Here is a 10,022-nt window from a genome sequence, read left to right as displayed (position 1 = left end):
TGTTCTTCTCTTCCTAGCAGCCTTTTTTTCCCTCTCACACCACCCATAAAATCTTTCATCTCTATCATTTGCTTTTTTGTGATTTGACTGTTCTCGTCTCGGTCGTGCGACGGAGAGAAACCGGCGGGACACGCAACGTCGCAGGCATGCAGGCCGTGTCCCGACCAATCACAGGCCTGGCTTCAGCAGGAAAGCGACAGGCCTGGGTAGCAGGAGTAAAACCTGAGCGAGTCATTAGATGAATGTCCAGAACAATCTATCAAAACCTGCCTCACCAGCGGGCCCACTCCACTCAGTCACACACACTCAGTCACACAGCGTTACCTCATGATGTCACACAGCGTTACCTCATGATGTCACACAGCGTTACCTCATGATGTCACAGGAAGGAGCTGAGCCGAGCGGTACTGGTGCAGGAGAAGAGAAACCAAAAGACTCACGATAGAAAGAAGAAGTGGAAAATAAGCGTTAAAAGTAAGAAAGAGAGTAGTGGAAAGAAAAGATAGATGATGGGAAATGTTAGAGGGAACAAAGCAGAGAGAATGAATTTAGTTTTTCATCATATTTTTTTATTCCTGAGTTCGTTCCTTCATATCTTCCTCTTCTGTCTCGCTCAGACTTCATGTAATAATTAGTTACACCTGCATCTACAAAGTTGAAAATGAACACACACATACAGACATACACACGTACAGACATAAACACACACGCATAGGCATACACATGCACACACACACACACACACACACAGAGACACAGAAAGAACACACACATACTCACACACTATCTCTCACACGCACACACACTCACTCACACACACACACACACACACACACACACACAAACACACAGATAGGAGCACACACAGGAACACACACACGAACACACACACACACTCACTCACTCCCTCTCTCTCACACACACACACACTCACTCAAACACACACACACACACACACACACACACTCACTCAATCACTCACTCACTCACTCACACTCACACTCACACACACACATGAACACACACACACACACACACACACACACACACACACACCGGTCCGGGCGTTGATGATTTCCCATCATAAGGCCATGAAGCCTAAGTGGGTGATAAATATCGGCTGAGTGATGCTTAACCCACGCTGCCTCTCTGTTTAGCCTGTTGCCACGGCGACGGACTCCCGTGCCTGTTGCATGGGGATGAGGAGGAGAAAGAGAAAGAAAGAGGAGGAGTTATTTAAATTTAAAAAAAAAAAAAATCATTGTTTTATAGTCATTTTATTTTACACTATTACATAATGAATCATGACATCATCTAGAGTCACGATGACATCATCAGACTGTTTAAGGGAGACCCAGATATGATGCCCTGCAGCTCCTCCTGGGGGATCCCAAGCCCCCCCCCCTCCCCTCTCTCGACCAGAGGAGATATTCAGTCCCTCCAGCGTGTTCTGGGTCTCCCCCGCGGGATCTCCACTGTGTCCTAACCTCATTATTTCAGTCTTTACCCAAAGCTTATGACCTCAGGTGGAGGTTAGGAGGTAGACCGAGAGCTTTAAAATCATTATATCTTCATCTCTGACCTCTTTAACAGGTTTTTAGGTTCCTTCTCTTCACTCTGTAAGACACACATCTATCACATCATTCCTGTTTCCTTTCCTTCTGATTGTTCTTTCCATTCTCAGTTTTCATTCCTACTTCTTAACCCTTCCTGTTGTCCTCGAGTCAAGGGGGAGGAAGGATAATACTGTCCTTCCTTCCTTTCCTCCATCTTCCTCCCTTTCTTCCTTCCTTCCTTCCTTCCGTCCTTTCTTCCCTCTCTTCTCCCTTCCTTGCTTCCTTCCTTTCTTCCTTCTGTCCTTCCTTCTGTCCGTCCTTCCTTCCTTCCTTCCTCCCTTCCTTCCATGTGTCCTTCCTACCTTTTTGCCTGTCTTTCCTTCCTTCCCTCCATCTTTTTAATGATCCGGCCCACATAAGATCAAACTGGTCTGTATGTGGCCCTTGAAGTTTGCTTCCCCTGTATCAGAGTTTCTCTAAATATTGGTTTACTCTCCTGGATCAGAGTTTGTAAAAGTCGGTTTAGATTATTTTTGGATTAATTTCTCTAATGTTTCTCTAATGTGAATCATAGCGACGTCTTTCTGCTCTGACGGTGTTTCATAACCAGAGGATGGAGTTTCCTTCTGAACTGTAGACGACCTCTCTGTGTTTGTTTTTCTTAACCTATTATCCACTTCCTCTATTAAACTTAAAATAAATGTGCTTGTGTGTGTGTGTGTGTGTGTGTGTGTGTGTGTGTGTGTGTGTGTTTTATAGTCTTTCCACTTGAGCAGTGTGATATTTTGTGACAGAAACATAGAAAGAGCCTCTAGCGGAGACAAATGTGTTCGTGTGTGTGTGTGTGTGTGTGTGTGTGTGTTTGTTTCTCTGTATGTGTTGTGTTTCTGTGTGTTCCTGTGTGTGTGTGTGTGTGTGTGTGTGTGTGTGTGTGTGTGTGTGTTTCTCTCTCTCTGTATGTGTGTGTGTGTGTGTTTCCGTGTGTGTGTTTTTGTATATGTCTGTGTGTGTGTATATATGTGTGTGTATGTGTGTTTCTGTGTGTGTGTGTGTGTGTGTGTGTGTGTGTGTGTGTGTGTGTGTGTGTGTGTGTTTCTGTGTGTGTGTGTTTCTCTATGTGTGTGTGTGTGTGTGTTTGTACAGTATATGTATGTATATGTGTGTGTGTGTGTGTGTTTCTCTATGTGTGTGTGTGTGTGTCTGTCTATGTCTTTCTCTGTGTGTTTCTATGTATGTGTGTGTCTCTCTCTCTCTGTGTGTGTGTGTGTGTGTGTGTTTCTATGTGTGTGTGTGTCTCTCTCTCTCTGTGTGTGTGTGTGTGTGTGTGTGTCTCTCTCTCTCTGTGTGTGTGTGTGTGTGTGTGTTTCTATGTGTGTGTGTGTCTCTCTCTCTCTGTGTGTGTGTGTGTGTGTGTGTGTGTGTGTGTGTGTGTTTCTTTATGTGTGTATGTGTCTATGTGTTTCTTTGTGTGTTTCTATGTGTGTGTGTGTGTGTGTGTGTGTTTCTCTATGTGTGTGTGTGTCTCCAGTATAACAGATGAGTGCTGCCTCCAGAGCAGCGGAGCTTCACTCTTTGTGTTCGGAGAGAATCAACCTCTTCCTCTTAAAGGTCAACAATAATTGCAAAAAGCTGCGGAGGCATGGAGGCCTAATGAATGCTTAGAGAGCTTCATAACACATCACAGCTATTATACATCATACCCAGCGCAGGCCTCGCTGATCCGCCACTCGCTGCTCCTACATCCACACCACACACACACTACACACACCACACACTACACACCACACACTACACACTACACCGCCATCGCCATCCAACATCCAACAAGAGGAGATAATGGTAATTTTAACATTTACCAACTCTCCCTCTGCCTCGCTGCCTAATCCTTTTTTAAAGGTTTCATGAAATGGTTTTTCAGGTCATCATTTTTCACATGAAGCCGCGTTCAGTAGTTCAGTTCCAGCAGCAGCAGAACATCAGAGTCTTTATTCACTTGGTAAGAGGAGAACAACAACGTGTTATCTAAGGAGATGCAAAGAGGGGGTTGAGGAGGTGTTTGGTGAATGGATGGTCTGTAGAGAAGTATGCACTGGATTGTATAGAGATGAGAGGATGAGAGGATGAAACAGGCTTCTAGATGGAGAGATGAAAGGATGAGATGATGGAGGGATGAATGTGAGATACCAGAGTCAGCAAAATAAAAGTAAAAACTAAAGAGTCGTCTGCAAACGTCTTTCTTTCTCTTCAATTGTCTTTCTTCGCTTCCTCCGCTTTCTTTCTTTCTTTCTTTCTTTCTTTCTTTCTTTCTTTCTTTCTTTCTTTCTTTCTTTCTTTCTTTCTTTCTTGTTGGATAAAATATTTAATATTTATCATTATTTTGTGGTTACACCATTTGACATTTTCAGGAGCATTCAGTGGAGGAAGGAAGGAAGGAAGGAAGGAAGGAAGGAAGAAGTGAGGAAAGAAAGAAGGGTGGAAGGAGGGACAGGAGGAAGGAAAGGAGTAAGGAGGGAGGGAGGAAAATAGTAAGGAGGAAGGAGGGAAGGAAGGAAGGAAAGAAGGAAAAAAAGAAAAGTATGGAAGGAGGGGAAGAACGAAGGGAAAATTAAAGAAAGAGGAAGGAAGGAAAGAAGGAACAGTCAAAAGAGAGACGGGGTCAATTTGACCCGGGAGGACGACAGGAAGGTTAAATCCACTGTAGGTGATCAAATATTTAATATCTATCATTCTTTTGTGGTTACACCATTTGACATTTTCAGGAGCATTCAGTAGAGGAAGGAAGAAAGGAAGGAAGGAAGGAAGGAAGAAGTGAGGAAAGAAAAAAGGGTGGAAGGAGGGACAGGAGGAAGGAATGGAGTGAGGAGGGAGGGAGGAAGGAGGGAAGGAAGGAAGGAAAGAAGGAAAAAAAGAAAGAAGTATGGAAGGAGGGGAAGAACGAAGGGAAAGAAGGAAGGAAATAAGGAGAAAGGAAAAAAAGAGGGGGGAGGAAGGAAGGAAGGAAAGAAGGAGGGAGGGAGGAAGGAAAGCAAGGAAGGAAGGAAAGAAGGAGGGAGGGAGGAAGGAAAGGAAAGAAGGAAGGAAATAAGGAGAAAGAAAGAAAAGAGGGGGGAGGAAGGAAGGAAGGAAAGAAGGAGGGAGAGAGGAAGGAAAGATGGAAGGGAGGAAAGAAGGATGGAGAGAGGAAGGAAGGACATTTTTGAACATTTTTTAACCTTATTTGCCACTGACTCAAATACATGAGTCCCTTTTTCTCTGCTGTGGAGCCTGGATGACACACTGAGTTATAACACCTTGTAGTTTTGAGTCATTTCTTTTGATACTGATTCAAAAAATGCCAAAAAAACAAGAATATTTGCAGAAGAAAAGAGGGATGGAGGCGGATGGAGGGGACAAAGTCATGCTAATTCAAAACATTCAAGCTTCTGGACACATTTTTGGATTTAATAACTTAATAATTAGCTTTGCAAGAAGAAGATGAAATATTTTGCGAGGACTTTGTAGCTCGTCAGCCACAGGCGAATGTTTGCAGAGCAGCAAACTTCCAGAGCTGCTGACCGTCCCGAACCCGAGCAGCATCACAGATAATGAGTTTCACTGCTGCTGCTTCCTTCTCTCACTTCTCTCTCCGCCTTTCATCTTCTCCTCCTGCTTCACCCTCCATCCTCCGTCCACAACACTCACTCTGACATTACATTTTAATCTCTATATTCATACACAAGCTTCCTGTTTATCATCAGTGGATGGAAGGGAAGGAAGATGGAAGGTAGGAAGAAGGAAGGAAAGGAAGGAAGGGAGGATAGGAGGGAGGAAGGGAGGAAGGGAGGAAGGAAGGATGGGAGGGAGGGAGGAAGACAGAAGGAAAGGAGGAAGGAAGGATGGGAGGGAGGAAGAAGGAAGGGAGGAAGGACGGAAGGAAGGGAGGAAGGACGGGAGGAAAGAAGGAAGGAGGCAGGGAGGGAGGAAGGGAGGGAGGGAGGAAGGAAAGGAAGGAAGGGCAGTGGAAAGGAGCAAGGAAGGATGGGAGGGAGGAAGGAAGGGAGGAAGAAGGAAGGATGGGAGGGAGGAAGAAGGATGGAAGGGAGGAAAGAAAGAAAGATGGGAGGGAGAAGGAAGGATGGAAGGGAGGAAGAAGGAAGGATGGAAGGGAGGAAGGAAGGGAGGAAGTAAAGGAAGGAAGGACAGAGGAAAGAAGCAAGGAAGGTAGCAGGGAGGAAGAAGGAAGGATGGGAGGGAGGAAGAAGGATTGAAGGGAGGAAGAAGGAAGGAAGGGAAGAAGAAAGAAGGAAGGGAGGATGGAAGGGAGGAAGTAAAGGAAGGAAGGACTGAGGAAAGAAGGAAGGAAGATAGCAGGGAGGAAGAAGGAAGGAAAGGAAGGAAAGAAGGAAAGCTGGAAGGAAGGAAGGAAGGAACAGCAGAGAGAGTGTTTGTCTATTTTACCTCAGACATGAAAATATAACATAGACATGTATTTTATTTTGAAAACTGAAGTTGGTAAATTTGACTTGAACAGAATATATGAGGCTTAAATAATTAAATAGAGTCGTTGCAGCTCAGTACATACTGTAAAGTCTTAGAGCGAGTAGTTTAGAGTCACACACAGTCACTCTGAGCCGTGGTGCTGCTGCTGCTTCTCATTCACAGGTTTTTATTTGTTTTCTCCCTCAATCCCTTCATTTCCATTTCTGCTTGGCTTTCACCTCCCTCCTCCTTCCCGCTCCTCTCTCTCTCTCTTTTATATTCTTTATCTCCACTCTCTCTCTCTCTCTCTCTCTCTCGACCCTTTTTGTTTCCTCTTCCCCTTTCATCTCTCCTTCCTTCTCCTTCTCTCTCTCTCTCTCTCTCTTTCTCTCTCTCTCCTCTCTCTCTCTCTCCTTCTCCCTCTCTCTCCCTCTCTCTCCCTCTCTCTCTCCCCTCTCTTTCCCCTCTCTCTCTCCTTCTCCCTCTTTCTCTCTCTCTCTCTCTCTCCTCATCTGTAGGCCGGGTGTGTTTCTCCACTCAGCCGTATTAGTTGAATTAACATTGCCACAAGCAGACACAGCGATAACTCCGCCTCGTCGCCATAGCAACGCACGCATCGTGATGTAAACGTGCACAGAAAAAAAACACACACACACACTTAAAGCATCAAAATGTGTGTGTGGGGAAACTCAAGGATGTAAATAATCAAGTTGTGAACACACCAGCATCTATTTATGTCTCTCACACACACATCCTCACTGTGTGTTAATGTGTGTGTGTGTGTGTGTCTGTGTGTGTGTGCGTGTGTGTCCAACTACATTACAGCATGTAAGTGTATTATAAGTTGCCTCCAGTGAGACTGCATTGTGAGCCGGGTTTAAGCCCATTTCTGAGAGCGAGGAGGGAACGAAACGACTCAAGTGAAACTGAAACAGGAAATCAGCCCCTGAAATGAGACGTTGGTGTTATAGAAGAGAGAAAATGTGCACGGGACGGGACGGGAAGGGACGTGAGTGGGGGGCTGCGTTGGTGGGGCTGGGTGTGCTGCTTCAGACCAACCAGCATGTCCATGTGGGCCCATAAGGTTTAAATTTGGGCTGCAATATGGGTCACAAGTGGGTTTGTCCTGAGTCATGGAGGTACAGAGACACAGAAGAGCAGACTGGATAACATGTGTCAGAAATAAGGAAGAAAGGGGGATGGAGGAAGGACAGACGAAGGAAAGAAAGAAGGAAGAATCAAAACAGACGGGTTAATTTGACCCGGGAGAACGACAGGAAGTTTAAAATTAAAAAAGAAGAGCTGTAAATGATGCAGGAAGCAGCTTCAGTCATATTTTAAACATCTCTAAACATGATTCCTATCACAGTATTTTTTTCCCTTACTAGAGTAAAAACATCAGATCTACTTCCTGTTATCACTTCCAGCTGCTCCTCTGTGAGTCTCGCTGCTCGTACTGACTGAAATATTCAAAGCTGCATATCAGGTTTTTTTATAGCAGCTCCGTCATATCAACGAGAAATAAGAAATATGCCAGATGTGTGTTTGTGGATCTTTTTCTTTTTTGCACATTGCTCATAAATTCCTGATATATCAAGTTTATCTGGAACGGAGGGAATGAGGAAGGAAGTATGGGAGGAAGGAATGAAGAGAAGGAAAGGAGGAAGGAAGGAAGGAAGGAAGGAAGGAAGGAAGGAATGAAGTAACGAGGGAGGAAAAGAGGAAGGAAGGAAGGAAGTCGAGGAGGAAGGGAGGAAGGAAAGAAGGAAGAAAGGACAGGAGGAAGGGAGGAAGGAAGGAAGGAAAGTAGGAAGGAAGAAATGAAGGGAGGAAGGAAGGAAGGAAGAAAAGGAGTAAGGAGGGAGGAAAACAGGAAGGAAGGTGAGGGAGGGGTGGAGGGAGGGAGGAAAGAAGGAAGGAAGGAATGAGGAAGAAAGGAAGGAATGAGGAAGAAAGGAAGGAAGGAAGGAAAGGAGTAAGGAGGGAGGAAAGGAGGGAGGAAAAGAGGAAGGACGGAAGGAATGAGGAATAAAATGAAGGAAAGGAGTAAGGAGGGAGGAAAAGAGTAAGGACAGAAGGAAGGAATGAGGAAGGAAAACCCTAACCTCTCCTCTAGAATAAAAAAAAAAATACACCAAATAACAAAATAATGCTCGTCTGAAATAACGTGAGATGACTTTGAGAAGTCTTCTGAAGCTCTTTTGAAGTAAACGCTTCACTTTTTTCTTCACCGTCTTTTTTAATCCCACCTTTTTTTTTCTTTTCTTTTTTTTCTATATGTGATTTGCTTTAACATCAAAAAAACTACTTCCTGCTTCTAGTTGTGTCTCCTCTTCCGTATCTGAACATACATTGTAGTCTCTGCTAATGAATCTCTCAAGGGTACAAGAGAGGGCATTGTGCGTCTCTACGTGTGTGTGTGTGTGTGTGTGTGTGTGTGTGTGTGTGTGTGAGAGCTGTTTCCATTTTTTCTGCAAGCCTCAGCAAAGCCCAGTCAATGCTAATGGACAACATCATCATGCTTAAGTGTGATTGGATAAGGGGTGAAGAGAGAGAGAGAGAGAGAGAGAGAGAGAGAGAGAGAGAGAGAGAGAGAGAGAGAGAGAGAGAGAGAGAGAGAGAGAGAGAGAGAGAGAGAGAGAGAGAGAGAGAGAGAGAGAGAGAGAGAGAGAGAGAGAGAGAGAGAGAGAGAGAGAGAGAGAGAGAGAGAGAGAGAGAGAGAGAGAGAGAGAGAGAGAGAGGAGAGGGGGGGGGGGGGGGGGGGGAGAGAGGGGGAGACAGAGAGGAGAGAGAGAGAGAGAGAGGAGAGAGAGAGAGGAGAGAAGAGAGAGAGAGAGAATTTATACTCAAGGCCTGGTTAGCGCTAAAACTCGCTCTACACACACACACACACACACACACACACACACACACACACACACACACACACACACACACACACACACACGCAGCTTGTCTCCTGAATCCTTAATGAAGTGAGCCGTGCAGTGGGAGGCAGCAGACTGAGGCTGTGTTGGTTATATTAAAACACTGGTACAGAATCAGAAACCACGCCGCCCCTCCCTTCTGTAACACACCAAGAAAAAAAAAAAAAAAAAGAAATAAAAAAAATAGTGTAGATGTTGAACATTTCAAGGCCGGCAGGGACACGAAAAGCTTTGAGAGTAACAGCTGCTCTGCTGAGGAGAGACTAGAGGGGTGATGCAAGGCTCAGGATTGGAGAAAGAAAATACACACACACACACACACCAAAAAAAAAGAAGACAGGAGAAGAAGACAGGAGGAGGAGAGGAGGAGAAGAGGAGGAAAGAAGGAAGGAAGGACGAAGGACAGGAGGAAGGGAAGGAAGGAAAGGACTAAGTAGGGAGGAAAAGAGGAAGGAAGGAAGGAAGGAAGGAAAGCAGTACGGAGGGAGGAAAGAGGAAGGAAGGAAAGAAGGAATGAAGGAAGGAAGGAAGTAAGGAGGTAAGGAGGGAGGGAGGAAAAGAGGAAGGAAGGAAGGAAAGAAAGAAGGAAGGAAGGAAGTTGAGGAGGAAGGAAAGAAGGAAGGAAGGAAGTGAGGAAAGAAGTACGGAAGGAGGAGGGAGCAAAGGAAGAGGGTAGGAAGGAAGGAAGGAAGGAAGGAAGGAAGGAAGGAAGGAAGGAAGGAACAGTCAAAAGAGAGATGGGGTCAATTTGACCCGGGAGGACGACAGGAAGGTTAAACTCTGCAACTTGTGATTATTTGTATTATTAATTCATTTGTTTAAAGTCATATTTTATGGAGGTTATATTATCAGTCACTCAGATATGAAATATAGTTTGATTGACAGATAAACATCAAGCAGCCGTAGTAAATATGTTCTGTTCATAAATCAAACTCCTGTAAAAACTGGATTTTTCGGAAACAGCTTCCTACTGTCAGAAACATCACACTTAAATACGTTTAGTGCGTTCAGGGCACGTGGGGACATCGGGAATGGTGGAAGGAAGGAAGGAAAGGAGAAAGGAGGGAGGAAAAGAGGAAGG

The sequence above is a fragment of the Scomber japonicus genome, chromosome 20, assembly GCF_027409825.1.
Source record: "Scomber japonicus isolate fScoJap1 chromosome 20, fScoJap1.pri, whole genome shotgun sequence".
Classification (NCBI taxonomy): Eukaryota; Metazoa; Chordata; class Actinopteri; order Scombriformes; family Scombridae; genus Scomber; species Scomber japonicus.
This window is presented reverse-complemented; position numbering follows the sequence as displayed.